Source organism: Leucoraja erinacea, chromosome 12, assembly GCF_028641065.1.
Source record: "Leucoraja erinacea ecotype New England chromosome 12, Leri_hhj_1, whole genome shotgun sequence".
Lineage (NCBI taxonomy): Eukaryota > Metazoa > Chordata > Chondrichthyes > Rajiformes > Rajidae > Leucoraja > Leucoraja erinaceus.
The window spans coordinates 31,424,570-31,445,694 of NC_073388.1; the positions used below are offsets into that span (position 1 = coordinate 31,424,570).

General features: G+C 45.8%; 1 pseudogene; it reads left to right on the forward strand.

Annotated features, from left to right (window-relative positions):
* The first annotated feature begins 12,005 nt into the window (after positions 1 to 12,005).
* Positions 12,006 to 12,184, forward strand: LOC129702440 (U2 spliceosomal RNA; annotated as a pseudogene).
* The last annotated feature ends 8,941 nt before the right edge of the window (positions 12,185 to 21,125 follow it).

Sequence of the window (21,125 nt, forward strand, 5' to 3'; positions counted from 1 at the left end):
TGGAGGGATGAACATTGTCCCACACCTCTGCTCCACCCGACCCACAGCCCGAGGAGGTTGGTCGTGGAAGAGTGGGGACTGTCCCGAGGGATGCGCACCTTCGGCCACTTACAGCTTGGTGCTTGGATTCAGATTGCCCAGTCACCTATGGCATGTGTGGGAAAATGACCCCCATGCTCCCGTCTCCCCTTCTCTCTCCCCACTCTCTCTCTCTCCCCCCTCTCTCTCTCTCCCTCTCTCTTCCCTTCCTCTCCTCTCTTCTCCCTCTCTCCCCCCTCTCTTTCCTTTCTCTCTCCCCTTTGTCTCTCTCCTCTCTCTTTCTCCCCCTCCTCTCTCTCCATTCTCTCTCTCCCCCTCTCTCTCCCACTCCCCCCTTCTCTCTCTCCCCATCTCCCCTCTCTCCCCCCCCTCTCCTCCTCCTCTCTCCTCCTCCTCTCTCCCTCCTCTCTCTCCCCTTCTCTCTTTTTCTCCCCTTTCTCTCTCTCCTCCACTCCACCCGCGGGAGGGCGGGGGGTCATTTTACCACACAAACCATAGGTGACTGTGCTATCTGAACCCAAGCACAAAGTTGTAAGCGGCTGAAGGTGCGCATCCCTCGGGACAGCCCCCACTCTCCCACGGCTGTGGGTCGGGGAAGTGGAGGTGTGGGACAATGTTCATCCTTCCACAGTGATGTGATGGATGCGGGGGTCTGGACCAATCGATGGCAAGTGCCGTCCCCCAGCAACATCATGTCCATTATTTGACTTTTCTGTTCAACGGCAATTGGTTCGTTGGCTTGTAGGTGATGCCGCCTTTCGGGTAGGTGGTGTTTTGGCAGAGCGGCTATTCGGTGAATTTGCTTTTAGGCGACGCAGCCTTTCAGTTATTTGGCTTTTAGGCGTCACGCCCTTTCGGTTAGTTTGCATTTAGGCATCCCACCCTTTCGGTTACAACTTGGTGCTTGGGTTCAGATTGCTCAGTCACCAATGGCTTGTGTGGGAAAATGACCCCCACGCTCCCAAAGTTTTGGCTATGTTTCCATTCGGTTATTTGGCATTTCGACCTCGTTTGCATTTGGTTATTTGCCTTCCACTCCTTTCCTTCGGCTTCTCGTCCATCAGCTCTATGTCCGGGTACCATAAAAATCACAGAATTGTTTGTTTTAATGTTGGAGCTAATGAGACGGGCTCCAAGAATGTGAAAATCACAGAAGCACAGAGCATGAAAGCAGGCCGTTCAGGCCACCGGGTCCGTGCCAACAGTAAAATATCCATCAACACTAATTCTACGCTAGAAAAAGAACGATACAGTGCAAGTCTGCCCTAACCATGATGGCAATTTCACTAATCCCAACTGCCTTCACGTGATCTTTTAGTCTCTCTACTCTGTTTCCTCGTGTGTCTCAATATCGCAATTGTATCTGGTTTTACCACATCCCCGGCAGTCCATTCGGGGCACTGACCACTCTCTATGTAAACATACAGCTACAATATAATTTCCCGACTTTGCTGTGGTCCCAGCAGTCCTCCGGGACAAATACTTTGACGCCGTCCACAGGGGCCTCCCCGGCGTGGAGGCAACCCTCCAAAGGGCACAAAGCATGTTCTAATGGCCTGGTATGACCAAATACATATGCGAAAAAATCGAAGTTTGCGCTGTCTGCAAAAGCCTGACATCACATCAGCAGAAGCAGCCTTTACTGCCGCACCCAGACCCTTCTATCCCGTGGTCCACGTTAGCCACCGACATATTTGAATGGCATGGGAAACACTATCTGGTTCTTGTTGACTCTTCCTCGGGCTGGTTGGAAATAAACTTACTTCAAACCATTACTTCTAAAGCGGTTATCGAGAAGTTGCAGCGTCACCTCTCAGTGCACGGCTCCCCTGCACGTATTCAGTCTGACAACGGCAGACATTTCACGAGCCAAGCTTTCAAAAACTTTGCAAATCAATGGGACTTTCAACATATTACCAGCAGCCCCGAGTTCCCACAGTCCAACGACCTCACCGAACGTGCTGTCCAAAGCGCAAAACAACTAATGGAGCGGTCCAACCTTGCAAAATCAGATGTGTACCTGGATCTGCTCAACCTAAGGAACATTGCACGGGATCCCATACTGGGTTCCCCAGCCCAACGACTGATGTCTCACCAAACCCGTGCTCCCCTGCCTATATCCCAGCAGATTTTGCAGCCACAAGTTCGTTCCCCACCTGCAGTACAGAAACAACTACGATTCAAATATGACACACAGAAACGATTCCTCGACAAATCCAGCAAGGCACTTCAACCTCTCGCACAAGTGGTCCATCTCCAGACCAACAAGGGCCATGCACATCTGGGTCACATCAACAGCCCTGCTAAAGAACCGGGCTCTTATCATGGTTGAAGCGGACGGAGCCATCTACAGATGCAACCGGCAACAAATCCTTCCAGTGAAGGAACTGCGTCCTGCGACTCCGTATCCAGATGTCTCGCGTTTTGTATACCCTCCCACGGTCGGTCCCGCAGCCCCACTGCCAACTAATGTTTCCACCGCAGCCTCGTTGCGGCGTTTGGCAACCAGCTCACCTATCTCATTACCCTCCCTGCCTGTTGGGTCACCGGTCATTTCCACAATTCCCTCCCCGATTTTTCTCTGGTGAAAGGAGGTGAGTCGGATTTGTACCGCACACTGGGCCGGACGGGTTTGCAAGCCACCCATTAGATACGGCGATTTTGTGTAATTTTACAAACTTTCCCAAATGTGCTATTAACTTTCCACCTATATTGCTTAGCCGCTGATGCTTCTTTTGTTTCTACAAGGAAATATGTAGATTGGTTATTTCATACTAGCCAATTATAGTGCTTTTCAGTAGTGACTCCACCTAGTATGTACTTTATATTATCAAGAGCTTGCCTACGCCAGTCAGTATGAGTATCAGCTAGGAAATGCAATGTCTGCAGATCCTTGCTGTAAGTAGATTTAATAAACATGTGTTGTATCTTTATATATGTTTGTGTTACCTCATTACAGCTAGTGAAAAAAATGCTGCTAGAGCATTTCAAGAGCCAGAATACTGATAAATATATTTTTTAAATGACTGAAGATCTCTATTCCCGAGTTTTGAGAGAGGTAACGATAGTGTGGCTGTCCTGGTTCAATTCTACAAATTCTGAAATAATTGCTACAAATTGTAGGGTGACAATTTTTTTTAAATAGCGGAGCAAGTAAACATTATCCATTTGCTTCCCTAATATCATTAGCAAGAAATGGACCTTCTAGATAGGCGAGAAAGGTATCGTGGAAACTAGTACTTGGGCATAGCTTTGGCTATGTGGAATATTTTCAACTTTACTGAAGATGTGAAACTCCTTGGAAATGTGAGTAGTGATGAGAATGTAATGCAATCTGAAGGGGATATAAACATGGTGACATACTGAGTAATTTTTAGAAAGTGTTGGTATTCAATGTGAGCTTGGTGTCCGAGTACATTGGTTATTGAAAGCAGAAAATAATTAGATAGAGGATCTAGGTACAAAAGTAAAGACATCTAACTATAATTATTTAGAGCCTATGTAGGACCACATCTAGTGGGTAGAATTTCAGACTCCCAACCAACATAAAGGATATATTTACTATAGAGGCAAATCAGAAAATATTAATTGATTCCTTGGTGGCACATCATTGATAGCTTTCTGGATGGGAAAGGGAAATGGGGATTGTGCAGAGATGGTATTTCAGTTGAAAGATCAGTCCTGTTCTTATAGCATACTCCTGCATTTTTTTTTTTTTCTATTTATTTTTATTATTATTTAACATTTAATGATATCAATGGCTAAGATGCTGTAGCAGATCCAGTGTCAGCTTTCCATTTCCATCTGTGCATGCCCTGTACCAATCTCCTTCAGTTATGTGGAGTTCAGCAGCATCAAGGAAGGAAAGCGTGCTGGAGTATCTCAACGGGTCAGGCAGCATCCCTGGACAACATGGACAGGTAATGTTTTTAGTTGGGATCTTTCAAGGACTCCAACTCACAAGCCTGATCGCTTCATAGATACATAGAAAATCGATGCAGGAATATGCCATTCAGCCCTTCAAGCCAGCACCGCCAATCAATGTGATCATGGCTGATCAACCACAATCAGTATCCCTTAATTCCCTTAATTCTGCTAGCCCTAAGAGCTCTATCTAACTCTCTTTTGAATGCATCCAGTGAATTGGCCTCCACTGCCGATCGTAATGTTTTAATGGAGATCTGAATTCCCCTTTGAATTAACGAGGTCAGTCTGAAGAAGGCTCCCAGGCCGAAACTCTCCAGAGATGCTGCTTAACCCGTTGAGTTACTCCAGCAATTTTTGTCCTTCTGAGTCCAAGGAAAATTGAATTGCCATGGCTGGTATAAGGCAGATGGGGCAGATACATCTTCTTAGTTCAGCAACTTCCAGTTGTCCCTGATCTTAATGGTGAGTTTGGGAGCAAAGCAAGAGGCCTGATGCAGCTTAATGACACTGGCTTTCCAGTGACTGTATGTTGCTCTGATATGCAAGTCCAGAACACATTCTCAAGCATACTGATCTAAGTCACACTTCTCCAGGAATTTCTATTGCGATGTCAGCATATTCTGGACTACTATTTCACAACAACAGTTCTTAATGTGGATTAATACCTCCATCAAGATAGAAAGAGATACAAAACAAAACAAAAAATATCTGCCTGTGCATGATCCTTTTTTGTGAATTTTATTTACCAAAATTTCAAATTGTTCACAAGTAAATTGTAAACTAATATTGGCACATATTTAAAGTATGTACATTTATAATAGCACATGTTGGTTACATTTTGTAAAAGAATGGAAATTTTAAGAGTAACATATGATCTCTCAATGAAAGAAAACAACATTAACCTTTATCGGTGGCATGCTTTTAACTACTTTGCTTTGATAAAAAATATCAAAAATTAAACATGTTATTTAAAAATGTTGCTAGATTTAAAGAAAAACAAGACTTAGAAGTTAGACATGAAGAAACACCAAAAAATAAATTTAAATTAATTCAAAATTGCAATTGATCTGCAACTTACTTCTATCTGCTCTTCTTCATTGAATTCAACAAACTTGCTCAAGATATTTAATGAGGATCCCTAGAGAAGCTGCAGAAAGGCCTGCACCAGGCTTATTAACTTTTAAAAGGACTGCTTGAAAATGTGCTGCTGGGAGGTCAAGCGTTCATTGGTTCTTCATAGTGCCTACAAAAACCAAGAACCTGAAGACTACCAATGTTGGTGTAGTCTTACTGTAACGGGTATAGCTTGGACCCAATAGCAGCACAGAATCAGGCAGGTATAATTGGTAATTAACTTTATTGCGATACTGTAACACAGAGTAGTAACACAAAAATGGGTACACCGTAATCACACAGAGGCTCAGGATTGAGCGAGGGTTCCGAAGAGGGGCAGGCAGGAGACATAATCGGGGTAGCGGAAGGTCCGGTAACCAGGAGATCCAACACATGATGCAAACAAACCAGCGAGGGACAGACAAAAGGAGAGTCGAAGCCAGGCAGAAAGTCGAGGAGCCGTTGCAGGGATACACCAACCAGCCCAGGAGAGAGGCAGGCAGAAACCAGGAGGCACGGGACGAAGGCCGTGGTCGGGGACAGAAGGCTGAGGTGATATCCGGGAAGACGGAATGCTCAGGGACAGGCAGGTTCGAATCCGTGTAGGCAGTCAGGAAATTGCTGAAGAGTCTTGCATGAATGCTGAGAACAATCTGGCACTGTGTGAATGGTGAGGAGAGTCTATATACCGGGCTAATAGGTGATCAGAGGCAACTGAGTGCAACAGGTGAGGAGAGTTGGGCTGATGAGAGGGGAGTGGCAGGCAGGCGAGGAGAAGGAGGGATCGGTGGAAAAGTACCGGGAGGTGAAGTGGATGATAATGAGGAGAGGGCAGACTGTGACAGAATCCCCCCCCCCCCCCCCCCCCCTCAAGGGACGGCTCCTAATGTCCCAAAACAAAAAAAAAAAAAACAATAAAGAAAATAAACCCAATCCCATGCAGAGTTGGGTGGGAGGAGGGGGACCGGAGGAAGGCTAATATTCGTCCGAGACATCCATGTCCGCATCCTCCTCCGTGGCATCAGAGTAAAGCTCCATCTCGTCGTCACTGGGCACCTCAGATGGAAGAGGGGACAGAGTCTCCGGGGCGGGGAGCCTCTATGAGTGGCGGAATTGGACGGCTGGTCGGGATGATGCCGGTGAAACTCCCTGATGAGGGAGGCATCCAGGATGTGTCGAGCAGGAACCCAGGACCTCTCCTCTGGACCATAACCCTCCCAATCGACCAGGTATTGGAGACCCCTCCCCCGACGGCGGGAGCGCAGGAGGCGGTGCACCGTAAAGGCGGGGCCTCCGTCGATGAGACGAGGAGGTGGAGGAGGAGGGAGTGCGGGGACCAGGGAGCTCTCCTGGACTCTGGACACGTGGAACGTAGGATGGACCCGCATGGAACGAGGCAACTTGATCCTCACAGCCGCTGGGTTGATGACCTTCTGGATCTCAAAGGGACCGATGAACTTGGGTGCCAACTTCTTGGACTCCACCCTCAAGGGAAGGTCCCGGGTCGACAGCCACACCTTCTGGCCCGCGCGGTAGGTGGGGGCCTGGGTGCGGTGACAGTTGGCAGCCGTGGCGTAACGGTCCACGGAGCGGAGAAGAGCCGCCCTGGCTTGGGTCCACGTCCTGCGGCAGCGACGAATGAAGGCCTGGACGGACGGGCAGGAAACCTCTTTCTCCAGCGCCGGGAACAGTGGAGGCTGGAACCCGTAGGCACACTGGAAAGGGGAGAGCCCAGTGGCCGAGCTTGTCAGGGTGTTGTGGGCGTACTCCACCCACAACAACTGCTGGGACCAGGAGGAGGGATGCTTGGACACCATACACCGCAGCGCCGTCTCCATCTCCTGATTCTTCCTTTCAGTTTGGCCGTTGGACTGGGGATGAAATCCGGACGTCAGACTCACGGTGGCCCCCACAAGCGTGCAGAACTCCCTCCAGAACCCAGAGACAAACTGGGGTCCCCGGTCGGAGACCACATCGACGGGGAGACCATGGAGCCTGAAGACGTGGAGTAACATGAGCTCGGCAGTTTCCTTGGCTGACGGAAGCTTGGGCAGGGGCACGAAGTGAGCCATCTTGCTAAATCTATCGACCACGGTCAGGATGGTGGTGTGACCACTGGATGGGGGCAGGCCGGTAACGAAGTCCAGGGAGATATGGGACCATGGTCGATGGGGGACAGGCAGTGGAAGCAGATGACCCGCAGGAGCTTGGTGTGAGACCTTGTGCTGGTTGCAAACGGGACAGGCGTTGACAAACTCCCGAGTGTCCTCCTCCAGCGATGCCCACCAGAACCTCCATAGCACCATCTCCTTGGTCCGCTGAATGCCAGGATGACAGGTGAGTCGAGAGCTGTGGGCCCACTGAAGGACGTCGGACCGCAGGGCTGAAACCACAAACAGGCGATCAGGAGGACATGAGCTGGGTCCCGGCTGGTTCTCCAAGGCCGCCTTGACCTTCTCCTCCACTTCCCAGGTGAGGGAGGCAACCCTGTGCGAGGACGGGAGGATGGTCTTGGGGCCAGAGGCAGGCTCCTCCTTCGCCAAGAACTGCCGAGAGAGGGCATCGGGCTTCACGTTGCGGGACCCAGGTCGGTAGGAGAGGGAGAAGTTGAAGCGGGTGAGGAAGAGAGACCAGCGGGCCTGACGAGAGTTGAGCCTCTTGGCTGACTGGAGGTATTCAAGGTTCTTGTGGTCAGTCCAAACCAAGAAAGGCTGCTCGGTTCCCTCCAGCCAGTGACGCCATTCCTCCAACGCCAACTTAATCGCCAACAGTTCTCCGTTGCCAATGTCATAATTCCTCTCAGCAGGGGTCAGGCATCGGGAGAAGAAGGCACATGGATGTAGCTTCTGGTCCCCGGCAGCCCGTTGGGACAGAACAGCTCCCACCCCCACGTCGGAGGCGTCCACCTCCACCACGAACTGTCTCTCTGAGTCCGGAACTTGGAGGATGGGGGCCGATGTAAACGGTGTCTTGAGTGTCTGAAAAGCTTCGTCGGCCGCGGCAGACCACCGGAACGGAACCTTGGAGGAGGTGAGTGCCGTGAGGGGTGCGGCCACAGTACTGTAGCCACGGATGAACCGTCGGTAAAAATTGGCGAACCCCAGGAACCTTTGGAGCTGCTTGCGGGAGTCAGGAACAGGTGGACCTTGGCGGGGTCCATCTTGATGTTCCCTTGGCCAACGATGTATCCTAGGAAGGAGACTGACGTGGAGTGAAACTCGCACTTCTCAGCTTTAACGGAGAGCGAGTTCTCCAAGAGCCGATGTAGAACTGCCTGGACCTCCTTGGTCCGTGAAAAGATGAGGATGTCATCAATATAGATGAACACGCACTTGTTCAACGTGTCTCTGAGAACGTCATTGACCAAAGCCTGGACGACGGCCGGGCGTTGGTGAGGCCAAAGGGCATCACCAGGTATTCGTAATGTCCCGTGGGAGTGTTGAAGGCGGTCTTCCACTCATCTCCCTCTTTGATGCGGACCAAGTGGTAGGCGTTGCGTAGATCCAACTTCGAAAAGATGGTGGCCCCCTCCAGGGGCTCGAAAGCAGAGGAGATGAGTGTGAGAGGGTAGCAATACTTCACCGTGATGCAGTTGAGCCCCCGGTAATCTATGCAGGGACGCAGAGATTTGTCCCTCTTCTCCACGAAGAAGAACCCAACCCCAGCAGGAGACGAGGAGGGATGGATGAAACCAGCAGCCAAGGAGTCGTTTATGTATTTCTCCATGGTGCCTCTCTCAGGGGCGGACAGGGAGTAAAGGCAACCCCTAGGAGGAGCGGAGCCAGGCAGGAGGTCTATGGCGCAGTCATAGGGCCGATGAGAAGGAAGGGAGGTGGCCCTAGACTTGCTAAAAACCTTCCCAAAGTCATGGTACTTGGCTGGGACCCCCGTCAGATCTGGAGCAGAACTGGAGAATGAGGAGAGGGCAGACTATGACACTTACATCATTAATCTTGTCTAGTATGGGTAGAGAGTCCTAACGCATGCAGATCTACCATTACATACGTCCATTCCACTGAAGTCCATGCCAATGTTAAAGTCATAGAGCGTCAAGAGGTTTGTGTATTGGTGAGCACATATTTCAGTAAGTAGAAGCAGGGAATTTGCATTATCACATTCAACAAAGGCATAGATTTTTGGTTAATCTAGGAGGGTTTTCCAGTTAACTACCCAATATAATCTCCATTATTAGTGACATAATTGATCTAGAACGGAAGTTACTGGATTCTGTCACAGCTCCAAGTTGAAGACATGGTGGTTCTCTCGCTTTCACAAACACAAACACTAGAGCCAAATCACCAAGGTCCAAACCTGGCTAACTTCACTTGGAAATAAATTCCGGGCTCAAAAGATTTAGTAATTTTGAAGATAGAGGTGTACGTCTTCTGACATTTAAAGTAGCTCTCATACAACTGAGAAACAAAGGAATAGAAAGCTACATTGTTATGAGTTGTTATGAGATGCAGACTAATCAGAGAAGCCTGGTGTAAGAGAGTGTTGGGGGAGGAGAAGCTGGTATAGTGCAGTGTAGGAAGGAGGATGGTGCCGGATTCTGGCACAAGTATAGTGATTGGGAGGAATGTCCCCTGTCCCATACATGCCATGAACAATAAACTCTCATTTATCCAGTATTTAGGCACCCAGAATGCTCATGCTACTGGTAACAATTCCTAGAATATCAGGCAATTTGTTTTTGTTTTATGAAAATAAGCTCAAACAGTGGATTTTACTTCAGTCATGTGAGCGACTATGTGAAGAGCCCACACAGCATGCATGCGCGACATTGCATTCACGCAGGCAAAAGCGATGCAGCAGGAGTCAGGCGCTCCCGCTACAAGCCTGAAGGAAAGGACTTACCTTCAGTTTAAACTAGCGACTTTGCATTTGTTTTTGCTCCAGGGGGAAGCAAAGCAGCAGAGGGAAGCGGCCCCCGTTCGACTCCAGGGAAGGAGCCGACAGTGGAGGGGGGAGAGGCGGCAATGGGACCACACACGCTGCGGTCCACAGACACGGGTGCTGCGCTGATGCCCAGTCCGCTAACAGCTGTCTGACCAACAGCAGCGGACTGGAGGGAAATTCAAAAACCGGCCGGCACCCCCTGCAGACTCCCGACAAGGAGACTCGCCACCCGAGAACCGCTGAAATGCCACCCGAAAACGGCAGACAGCCTCTAACAGCAAGGTCAGGATCAACCTCAGGCTGGAGACAGACACGGAAGATGGGATCAGCACTTCAAACAAGAAACAAGAGTGTCTGTTTCTCCAAGCCAGAGGAAGGTCATGGAGCTAAAAACTCCAGCGAGACTTGCCTCAGGAGCAGGGGCAAGTCCGCCAAGGGAGCTAACACTCCCACTCCAGTGCCTAACAGCATTGGCCATCTCCCTTGTCAAGGGATTGATGGGGACCAGACTGGACTGGTCAAGAAGAGGGGTCACTGGCTGTAGTTTATCGGGAGTATGCTTGAGGTACAGGATCAGGAAGAGGTGCTGGGTGTGGCCGCTATATGGCTCCACCACTAGCGAGATGGCTTTTCAGTCTCAACTGATGGCCAGCTTACTACCTGTTCTTTTCAAAAAACCTCTCCAAGACAGGTAGTCATGAGGTGTTGGATTCATCACGCCTCCCCTAAATTGCATTTACTCAAAGTGCCCACCGTTATTGGGGGATACATTGAGCATAGCTTTAAAACCCAAATATCTTGGAATGTGTTTGATATCCCTGACGTCGGTTATCATTTCGCATGCTCATTTCAGAGGGACAGGGTAGTATGGCAAAACACCTGACCCTACTGCTTGCAGTGCTCCGCAACTTCTTAGGAAGTTATAAAACCTGCCCTAAACTTACCAAATTACAGGACTGTGAGAATGCCGACCTCTCAACCACAGATCCTACTAGCTGGCTAAGTTATCAAACCAAGCCTAAAAAACTGGAGAAGTATCCAAAATCCGGCATCTAGAGGGCAGTGTCTGGAATGAGCACCACATGAAACCAGCAGCAGTGCATCTAATAGTACTGGTGTAAGCTCGGGGCCCACATTCCAATCCCCAGTAAGCCCTGTTTTTTCAGGCCAGGGTCCAGAGCGGGCCCCCTGGAAAAATGTGCCACCCCCAACAACACCATCCCTACGGAAAAGGAACCGGAAACCAAAGAGATGAACACACCACGGAACAACAGTGAAATAAGATGAGTATGGTTCCTGCCATCACACAAAAGATGAAGGGTTTGTACTAACAAAGCATTCAAGGATAAAATTAAATTAGATCCCATCCTGCTCGGCCTTTTGGCTAAGATTAGTAGTAACTGCCTTATCAGTTTATATCTGATATGTCCCTTCCCAGGGACCATACAATACCAGTACAGCATGCACCCTAGGGGTCTACCCTCCCACTAATAAGAACATGAGGGTCTAGCAACTGGGGGTAATAATTATACAGGGGTCATATAGAAGCCTATATGAACCTTTGGTACCAACTAACCAAGGTGGTAATGTCACCATCATTGATATCAAGGGGTCATAATAAACCCAGTATGAACCTTTGGCTCTAGAAATCCCAACATGGTATATGTCGCACCGTCATTGACTTGCCACTTGAGTATCTTGCCAGGCCACGCTTGGAATATTGAAACTGCCAACCTTTCATTCCAAGCATACTTAATGGTAGACATCAACTTAAAAGATGCATACTATTCAGTACCCATTCAAAAAACTTGGAGATAACTTGGCAGTATTAATTATCGACCATGGCTATTACAGCCAAACTGGTTCCAGATATTCCAACCAGCCCTGGCTATATTAAGGAACTATCGTCATGGCATGTTCCAATGATATTAACAACGACTAATCCATGGGTATAGCTCTCACAGCTTTAGCTATTATTCTTTTAGCCAAGCTTGTCATGCAATCCAGATAGATCTACAATTGAAACCATTGCTCTCAGCCTTGACTAAGATCAAGCGGAGTATCTGTTGTTGTTAGATCTATTTTGACTCGTCCCTTATAAAGGGACCATATATCAATTGATTTGGAACAGGGAGATGGGGAGGGGCTTGCTCCGTCCACTCCACGCATCAACCAGTATTGCAGTACCTTGAAATATAAATCCTCTACTGTTGACTATTTGGTATTCAACACTCTACCCACTTATCTTTAACTTGGCATAGGAGAGTCAGTATGACACAATCTGTAACAATTAATGGTATCTACCTACCATTCAACAGTGGCAAGAGTATTGGGAGTTAGTAGCAGCTGTTCCAGCTACTTAACTTGAACCTTCCATTAAGGCTAGGTGCTAATGTTTAAACTACCCTCACCCAAAACATGGTGGCATATGGACTAATCTGGAGTCGTCATCATCACTATAAACACTAGGCATAAAACTTAGTTTGGAAATTTTGAGTACGCTCTATTGGCAAGCATGTTATCCTGCAGTGCACCATTTTGCATGTTCGTTTATAATTAACAACATCACAGTAGTGACATACACAAACCACTTGGGCATAATAAATCGATATCATGTGACATTTATTTAACAATTGGAAACTACAGGTCGTCAAAAATATACGACCATCAGCAAACTTACCTACTAGGTGAGCTAAATACTGTAAACAGACATATTAAACCCAAGTATTGCTGGAATTACAAAGCAATATGGAACACCCGATATCGATTTCACTGTATTCAATTGAATTCCCCACGCACCGATGTATGTCGCAAGAAACCAGATTTGAGGCCAGGGCAATGAATTCATTCCCACTGAATTAGGAAGCGTGAGGGGGGAATCTAATCTATGTTTTTCCCCTTTTTTCCTACCTCATCAGGTACTACGGCCTCATCAGTCGGGTACTACGCACATGCCACGATAAATTAAACTACTGGAATGTAGATTTGAAAAGACCATCACTGAGCCTGGATTGCAGAATTGGGAAGACCTCTGCTGGGCCTGGATTGTCAATAGAGCTATCAACACAAGGATAGCATCCCATCGCATATCCACTAGGGAACATACTTGGCGAACATCAAGAAGTGGGAAGATACCATTTAAATACAGGAACTACTAATTCAACTACAACAAACCTGTACTGGAGTTCTGGCAGGTCTTCACCACAATGAAGGATTCAGCCAGAAGTGCTCTGTCAGCCTACTTAACTCGGGCACCAGGGCCACAGGCCATCGGGTACCTCCCGCTGGTGATCAAATTTAGGAGAGGTTAATCCCCCAGGCCCAGGTACACCCAAATCTGGGATGTCAGTATGGACCTGACGTACCTTAGGGGATGGTCACCAGCCAGGTCCCTCACCCTGGAACAGCCCACACCTGAAGGGACATGCTGATGACCTTGTCTCAGCACAAAGAGTCCAGTTTCCTCCATCCACTACGATTGGACAATATGGCCCACTACACCATGTTACATTACCATTAGGGACTGGGCAAACAGAGCAGACCAGGAACATCAGGTCTAGTTATGGAATTCCGGGCATACCCACCTGAACCACGGTTATGTATCATGACCCACTTATTGAACTACATCGACACAATAAGTAATCCTCAAGGGAGAGAAAAAGCCTTATGGGTAAGCCACAAAAAACGTTATGGTCGGGTGACGAGCCAAACTATCTCAAGTGGCTCAAGCAGGTACTGGGAGTTGCTGGAGTACATATTAACGTGTATAAATCTTACTCCACCAGGACAGCATCCACATCAGTGACTAAGAGGATGGACATGCCAATGGACCACATCCTGGCTACAGCGGGGTGGTCTAGGGAGTATACGTTCCAAACTTTTATAACAAACCACTGACAGAACCTGTATCGTTTGCAGAAAAATAATCTGCAAAAAATATATAATTTAAGCCCGGGGGAGCATTTGGTCTTGTTGTTGTTAATAACACCATTATTGTTTTTACAAACAGATTCATGGTTGATTACGATAACATACTTCCTCCCTCGAAATACTTCGGCAGCGAGTGAAGTATGAACTGTTACACGGTTTGAAATCACAGAGCTTTAAAATCTTCAGGTAGTCACTCACGTGACTCCGAAGTAAAATAGTAAGATTAAATGAGAATTTACCAGTTTGAAGTTTGATCTGTATTTTATGAAGAGTTACGATGAGGGATTACGTGCCCTCCGCTCCCACCCTCAATAATATGGGTCAAACTGATAACTAAGGTCTCCTTTTCTTTACTATGTTTATTTCAATAACTGTGTCTGTCTGTGATTCCACACCACTGCTTTGAAGTATGTCGCGAATGCGTGCTGAGCGGGCTCTTCACGTAAAAATTGTAAAAAAAAAAATTGTAAAATTGTAAATCTTTATTGTCATTTCCTGAGTATTCGCATACTCAGAGGAAACAAAAAAAACGTTTCTCGACCAGTGTCCATTCAGTTTTCGTTACAAAATAAATAGCAATTAAAGTTAAAATACATGTCATGAACAATTTAACCCTCTAATAACATTCAATAACATTCAACAGCCGTTCCGACTGGCAGCGGGGTGTTTGTGCGCGATACTTGGCAGGGGGGAAAGTTCATTTAACAGTCTTATAGCCTGTGGGAAGAAGCTGAGGAGCATCCTGCTGGTTTTGCAGCTGATGCTCCTGTACCTCTTCCCAGATGGGAGGATGGTGAAAAAGTCATGTGATGGGTGGTAAGGGTCTTTGATGATGGAGATGGCTCTGTTGATGCATCTCTTCTTGTATATGTCCAGCAGGAAGGGGAGTGGAGCACCAATAATCCTGCTTGCGGTCTTCACTATCCTGTCCAGTTGGTGACGTTCGTACGCCTTGCAGCTCCCGAACCAGGAAGTGATGCCGTATGTCAGTGTGCTCTCAACAGTCCCCCTGTAAAAAGTCCGTAGGTGTGTGGTGGGGAGGCCTGCTTTCCGTAGTCTTCGGAGGGGGTGAAGTCGCTGCTGGGCTCTCTTGACCAGGCCGTGGACGTCAGGTCATCAGACAGGTGTAATCCCTCATCGTAACTCCTCATAAAATACAGATCAAATTTCAAACTGGTAAGTTCTCGTTTAATCTTACTATTTTATTTTAAGCTTTTTGAAAGAAGTGTGAAAAACAATTTTGTTTATTTATATTTATACGGAAAGTTGCCAACTGGTTAGCAGTAACATTTCTTAGAAGATTTTGCAATCCATGTGATGGTGAGTGCTATCATTCATTTGATTTATTTTTGCTGTATTTTACATTAATATTGTTTCACATTAGCATCCAGATTTGCAGTGTAATACATTGTTATTTAAAAGGTTAAGGAGATGACATATAGTTCAGTAGTTGATTTAAAGGTTTATGCATAAAACTCGTTATGTGATGTACAGTATGCTTTTTGACAAATTTTCATGCAACTAGCACTCCTATTCCCCATGGATGCCAGATGGCTGAGAGTATATTGTAATCATTTACTTGTATAAATACATTGGCATTATGATAAACTATCTATAGACTGGCACTGTACCAGTAAGTTGGCACTTCACAGCATCTTTAATGAACTGATGTCCTCACCTAAATGAAGTGGCAGGTTATGGAAAACATATATTATGGCCTTATTCTTGATATTGATTTTAAAATTACTTTTCACTCATTTAAAGTTAGATCCTCTGGTCCTAAATGTATTATTGATCTTCTATTGAATGTGTCCAATCAATGTGCAATTGTTATCACCAAGGTTGAGCATTGCAAGGGCACTTGCCTATAACCTTGAACCTATGTTTGGATTGCTACCGTATTTCCTGGCAATGAAGATGTTATTTTTTACCCGAAAATAAGGCCCAACAATTTACCTGTGTCTTGGAAGGCGATGGTTAGATTGTTAGCAAAGAAAGATAGCCTTGGCTGGTACCCGGACGTAGCATTGACAGACAAGAAGCCGAAGCAAAGAAGTCAAAGCCAAAGAACTGAATGGAAACGAGGCCGAAATGCCAATAAACCGAAAGAGTCGGAAGACGAAACGCCTACTAACCAAAAAGATGGGACGCCTAAATGCAAACTAACAGAAAGGGCGGGACGCCTAAAAGCCAACAAACCAAAAAGCTGCGTCGCCTGAAAGCAAACTTACCGAATGGCCGATCTGTCGTAATGCCACCTACCCAAAAGGCGTGCGTCGCCTACAAGCCAAAGGACTGACGGCCGCTCAACAGAAAAGTCCAATAACGGACATGATGTTGCCGGGAGGTGGGACTTGTCAGCGATTGGTCCAGACCCCCACGTCCATCACATCACTGTGAAGGCATGAACATTGTCCTAAGCCTCCGCTCCACCCGACCCGCAGCCCGCGGAGGGTGGCTATGGGAGAGTGGGGGCTGTCCCGAGGAATGCACACCTTCGGACGCTTTCAACTTGGTGCTTTGTTTCAGATTTTCCAGTCACCTATGGCTTGTGTGGGAAAATGAACCCCACTCTCCCGTCTCCCCCTTCTCTCTCCCCTCGGTACGGTAAATGCTGTTTCAGGCATTCTCTGCACATACAAAATTACTGGGGAAAAGTAATTTTTTTTGAAGTGATCCAATTCTTTTTTCTGCAAACTTCCAGAGAGATAAAATCCTTTAATGTCTATAAAAAAACAGACATTGTAGACCTAAGCAGGTTATTCAGATTGGCCTGAGCGGGTTAAATTGGATTACTTCAGAATGTATAAAGATCAAATTAGCTTTCAGATTCAAAAATATTACTCATCTATCCAGAACATTAAAAAATGCTGCAGATCTTAGGTAAATCAATTGCCACTACAGTTTGTGTAACTTAGATATGCCAATTAACTAATTGTTCAAGAATTTGATACATATTTTTGGGACATGGGAGGAAACTGGAGCACCTGCTAGAAATCCATGCAGTCACAGTAGGAATAGGCAAACTCTAAATACACAGCATCTGAGCTTAGGATTGAACCTACGTTGTTGGATCTGTGAGGCAGCAGTTCCCCTGTACAAGTATACTGCCTCTAATTGAGTGGTACAACACTTCCCTCAGAAGGGGACATCAAAAATCAGGAGACATAGAATGAAAATGTTTTTTCAGAAAGATTAGAGGGGTGGAAAGGAAAATCTGCCACCCATATAGTCATTGAGATTCAGGGCTCACTTCCTAAAAGGATGGGAGAGGCACAAAACCTCATTACATTTAAACAGGCCTGAGGTGAACTACTGTAGGGCTACGGACTTCTGACTGGAAGATTTGATGGGTTAGACAGCTCTAACACAGTCATGATTGGAAGAATGACCTCCTTTTGTGTCATGAATTTGCTATGATTCACGTGAAAGGTTTGTGTTAATCAGTCAATATACTTTGATTTTGTTTAGTTGAATAACTTAGTACAATTCTATTTGTATTTTTGCCAGGCATACACCATTGGAAAATAAAATGTTTTCATTGATTGCAATTGATTTAGAAGTGTATTAAAATACTCATCATTGCAAAATCATTCCTAAATCTCCTCACGCACTAACTCTCTCACATTATATTCAGCAAGTTAACATTTAAAGGCCAATTCTAGTTGAAGGAATTTGTATTCCGTCATGCTTTTTGATTTCTCTAACAGCAGTCATTAACTTCATTAACTTTCTAAACTGTTTTGCAGTTAATGGCCATACATGATGCCTCAAACGATCATAGAATACAGTATCCCTCATGTTTAACATTCTTGAGAACCCCTGGTTCTTGATCCCAGATTGTCCATGTGGACCAAATAGCCGCATCTAAGCTCAAACCATTTACCTGCATTTGGCCAATAACTCTCCAAGCTTATCTTATCCATGTACTTGTTCATGACTCTTTTAAATGTTGTTATATTACCTACCTGAACTATCTCCTCTGGTATCTCATTCCATATATCCCACCACTCTCTGAGTGAAAAGGTTGCTCATCAGATCCGTATTAAATCTTTCTCTTCTCACCTTAAACATGTATCCTCTGGTTCATGATTCTCCTACCCTGGGTAAAGAACACTGTGCATTCACTCTATCAATTTCCCTCATGATGTCACACAGCTACTGAATACATGATCATCCCAAGCCTCCTGCACTACAAGAATTAAAAGCCTAGCTTGCTCAATTTCTCCCTGAAGTCCAGGTCCTCAAGTCTTGGCAACATCCTCATAAATCTTCAATGAACAATTTCCAGCTTAATGGCATTGTTCATACAGCAGTGTGACCAAAACTGAACACAATACTCCAAATACAGACTCACCAATGTCTTGTACAATTGTTACATGACGTCCCAACTTCAGTACTCTGGATGATTAAGGCCATTGTACTAAAAGCCTTGTTTACCATCCTATCTAACTGTGACACCACTTTCAAAGAACTAAGTTCCCGCACTAGTGTGGTTTAAGTTGCAGCGAGGCGGAGTGGTCGAGAGAATAGAGGGAAAATCCCAGATGGGTTCCAGACCAAAGCTGTGAATGTAAAAATTAGTTTACAAATTGGCAATTGAAGAAATAAATAAGTTGAAACTTGAAAGGTATAGCCCTTGCATGGATAGAAAGAAATTGTTTACTTGAAACTGGTCAATTCTATAATAAGATCTTAGGGCTATAATGTGCTCAGATGAAAGATGCTGTTCCTTGAACGTATATTGAACATAGTTGGAGCTATGTAGAGAATTGAAAACAGGAAGATCAGAATGAGACAAGGATAATCCCTCTTGCAGACTGAACAGTGATATTCAGTGCCCTGTCAAATATCTGGTGCAGTGCAATTCCAAACTTCCTACTACAAGTAACTTCCTATTAGTCTATTTTAAAAAATATATTATTTTTATACATGTAGCTCTGATAAGGTAAAAGATGAACAATTACGTTTCTTGCCAAATATCAATGTATAAACGTCCCGAGCTGATTCGATATATCCAAGGATACTGTGAAAAGCTAAAGAAGAAATTGCAGAAACCCTGGCTGAGATATATGAATCATTGTTAGACACTGGTGAGGTGCCGGAAGGTGGCTAATGTTGTTCCTTGATTTAACAAAGGGTGCAAGGAAAAGCCTGAGAACTATAGACCAGTGAGCCTAACATCTGTGGTCAGTAAGTTACTAGAGAGGATTCTGAGGGATATAATGTATATGCATTTGGATAGACAGAGGCTAATTAGGGATAGTCAGTAGGGTTTTGTGGGAGATCGTGTGTCATGAATTTGATAGAGTTTTTGAAAAAGTAATGAAAAAGGTTGATGAAGTCATAGGTGAAGAGAAGCCACAGATTACATCTTTCTAGACTTCAGCAAGGTCTTTGATAAGGTCCTGCATGGTAGGTTGCTCTGGAAGGGTAGTTCACATGGGATCTAGGAGAGCTACCTGTTTGGATACATAATTGACCATGATAGTGAAGGTTGTTTTTTGGACAGGAGGGTTGTGATTAGTGGTGTGCCTCATGGATCAGTGCTGGGCTCATAGCTGTTTGTGGTATTTATCACTGATTTAAATAAGAATGTACAGCTATGATTAGTAAGTTTGCTAATGACACCAAAGTTGGTGTCGTAGATAGTGAAGATGGTTAACAGAAATGATGGCAGGATTTTGATCAGTTAGGCAAGTGAGCTGACGAATGCCGAATAGAGTTTAATGCAGGTAAGTGTGAAGTGGTGCATTTTGGGAAGTTAAACAAGGCAGGATCTTCACATTGAATGGCAGGACCCTGGGGAATGTTGTAGAGTCTTGATTCCGAACGCGATGCTGAGTGCTTACTTTTCTATCTGTGCATAATTGCGCTCACTCGGTGATAGGATACAGGATGCAAAAGCAATAGGCTATTCCTGTCCATCATTCATTACATGGGAGATCAGATTCAATTCAGATTCAACTTTAATTGTTATTGTCAATGGTGTAGGTGCAGTAATTGCTCACTGCACCTACACCATAACTTGAAGCATCACAAGCAAGTTTCATCTTGCATGTCGTAAGTAGTGAACAAGGAGTTTGTCACTTGTCAAGTTTTCCTTGCAGATGTCATATGCACGTTGCTGTTCCTTTCCCCACGTCCATTTCACATCTTTTTGTAGCAGACAATGTAGTGGCTTTAGCACAGTGCTCCATCCCAAGGAATGTTCGCAGCTCTGACACATTGATGGGTTTTGGAGCATTCACTATTGATTCCACTTTCGTCTTCACAGGGCAAAGTCTGTTGGCGTCTACTTTGAGTCCTAGGTAGACCACTCTGACTGTGCAAATGCACATTTACTTTGTCGCAGTTTGACATTGTGGTAGTTCAGTCATGTGAGAACTTGCTCGAGGATTTCCAGATGTTCCACCATGCCCTCTGTGAATATCAGTATGTCATCCTGGTTACACACACAGTGCGAAATGCTTTGTAACATTTTGTCCTTGACAGACTGACAGATTTTTGGGGTGGATTGCACACCATAGGGCAGCTTTGTATATGAGCCCTTATGTATGTTGAAAGTCAAGTACCGCTGACTTTCCTTGTCGACATTGAGTTGGGCGTATGCGTGAGACAAATCCAGTCTCGTGAAGACTCTTGCTCCGCTAAGTTCTGTGTACAGATCTGCGAGGTTGGTAACAGATATTGTTCATCATCAACGGCTTGGTTGATTGTGACTTTGTAGTCACCACACAGTTGAGCGGTTTTGTCCGCCTTGGTTACGGCCACAATTGGCGTTGCCCAGTTACTCTGGTCTGTCTTCACGAGTACTCCATTACGCTCTAATCTGTCGAGTTCTTCCTCCACTTGTTGCTTTTGTGCATATGGTACAGGTCTTGGTCGACAATACACAGGTCTCACATCTTGCTTAAGTCAAATGTGTGCAGAGTACCCTGTTATTCCCGTGTAACTGTCGGCAAATATTTCTGCTAGACAAAAATGATGGAGAAACTCAGCGGGTGAGGCAGCATCTATGGAGTGAAGGAACTAGGCAATGTTTCGGGTGGAAACCTTCTTCAGAAATATTTCTGCATGTTTGCTTATGACGTTTTCAAGATATGATTTGGACAAATAGACGCTGAAGATGTTCTTCCAGTCTGACTCTATTCTACTTAGCCAATCCTTTCCAAGGAGGGCTGGTTTACTTCTGTAGCTGGCCACTATGATGGGCA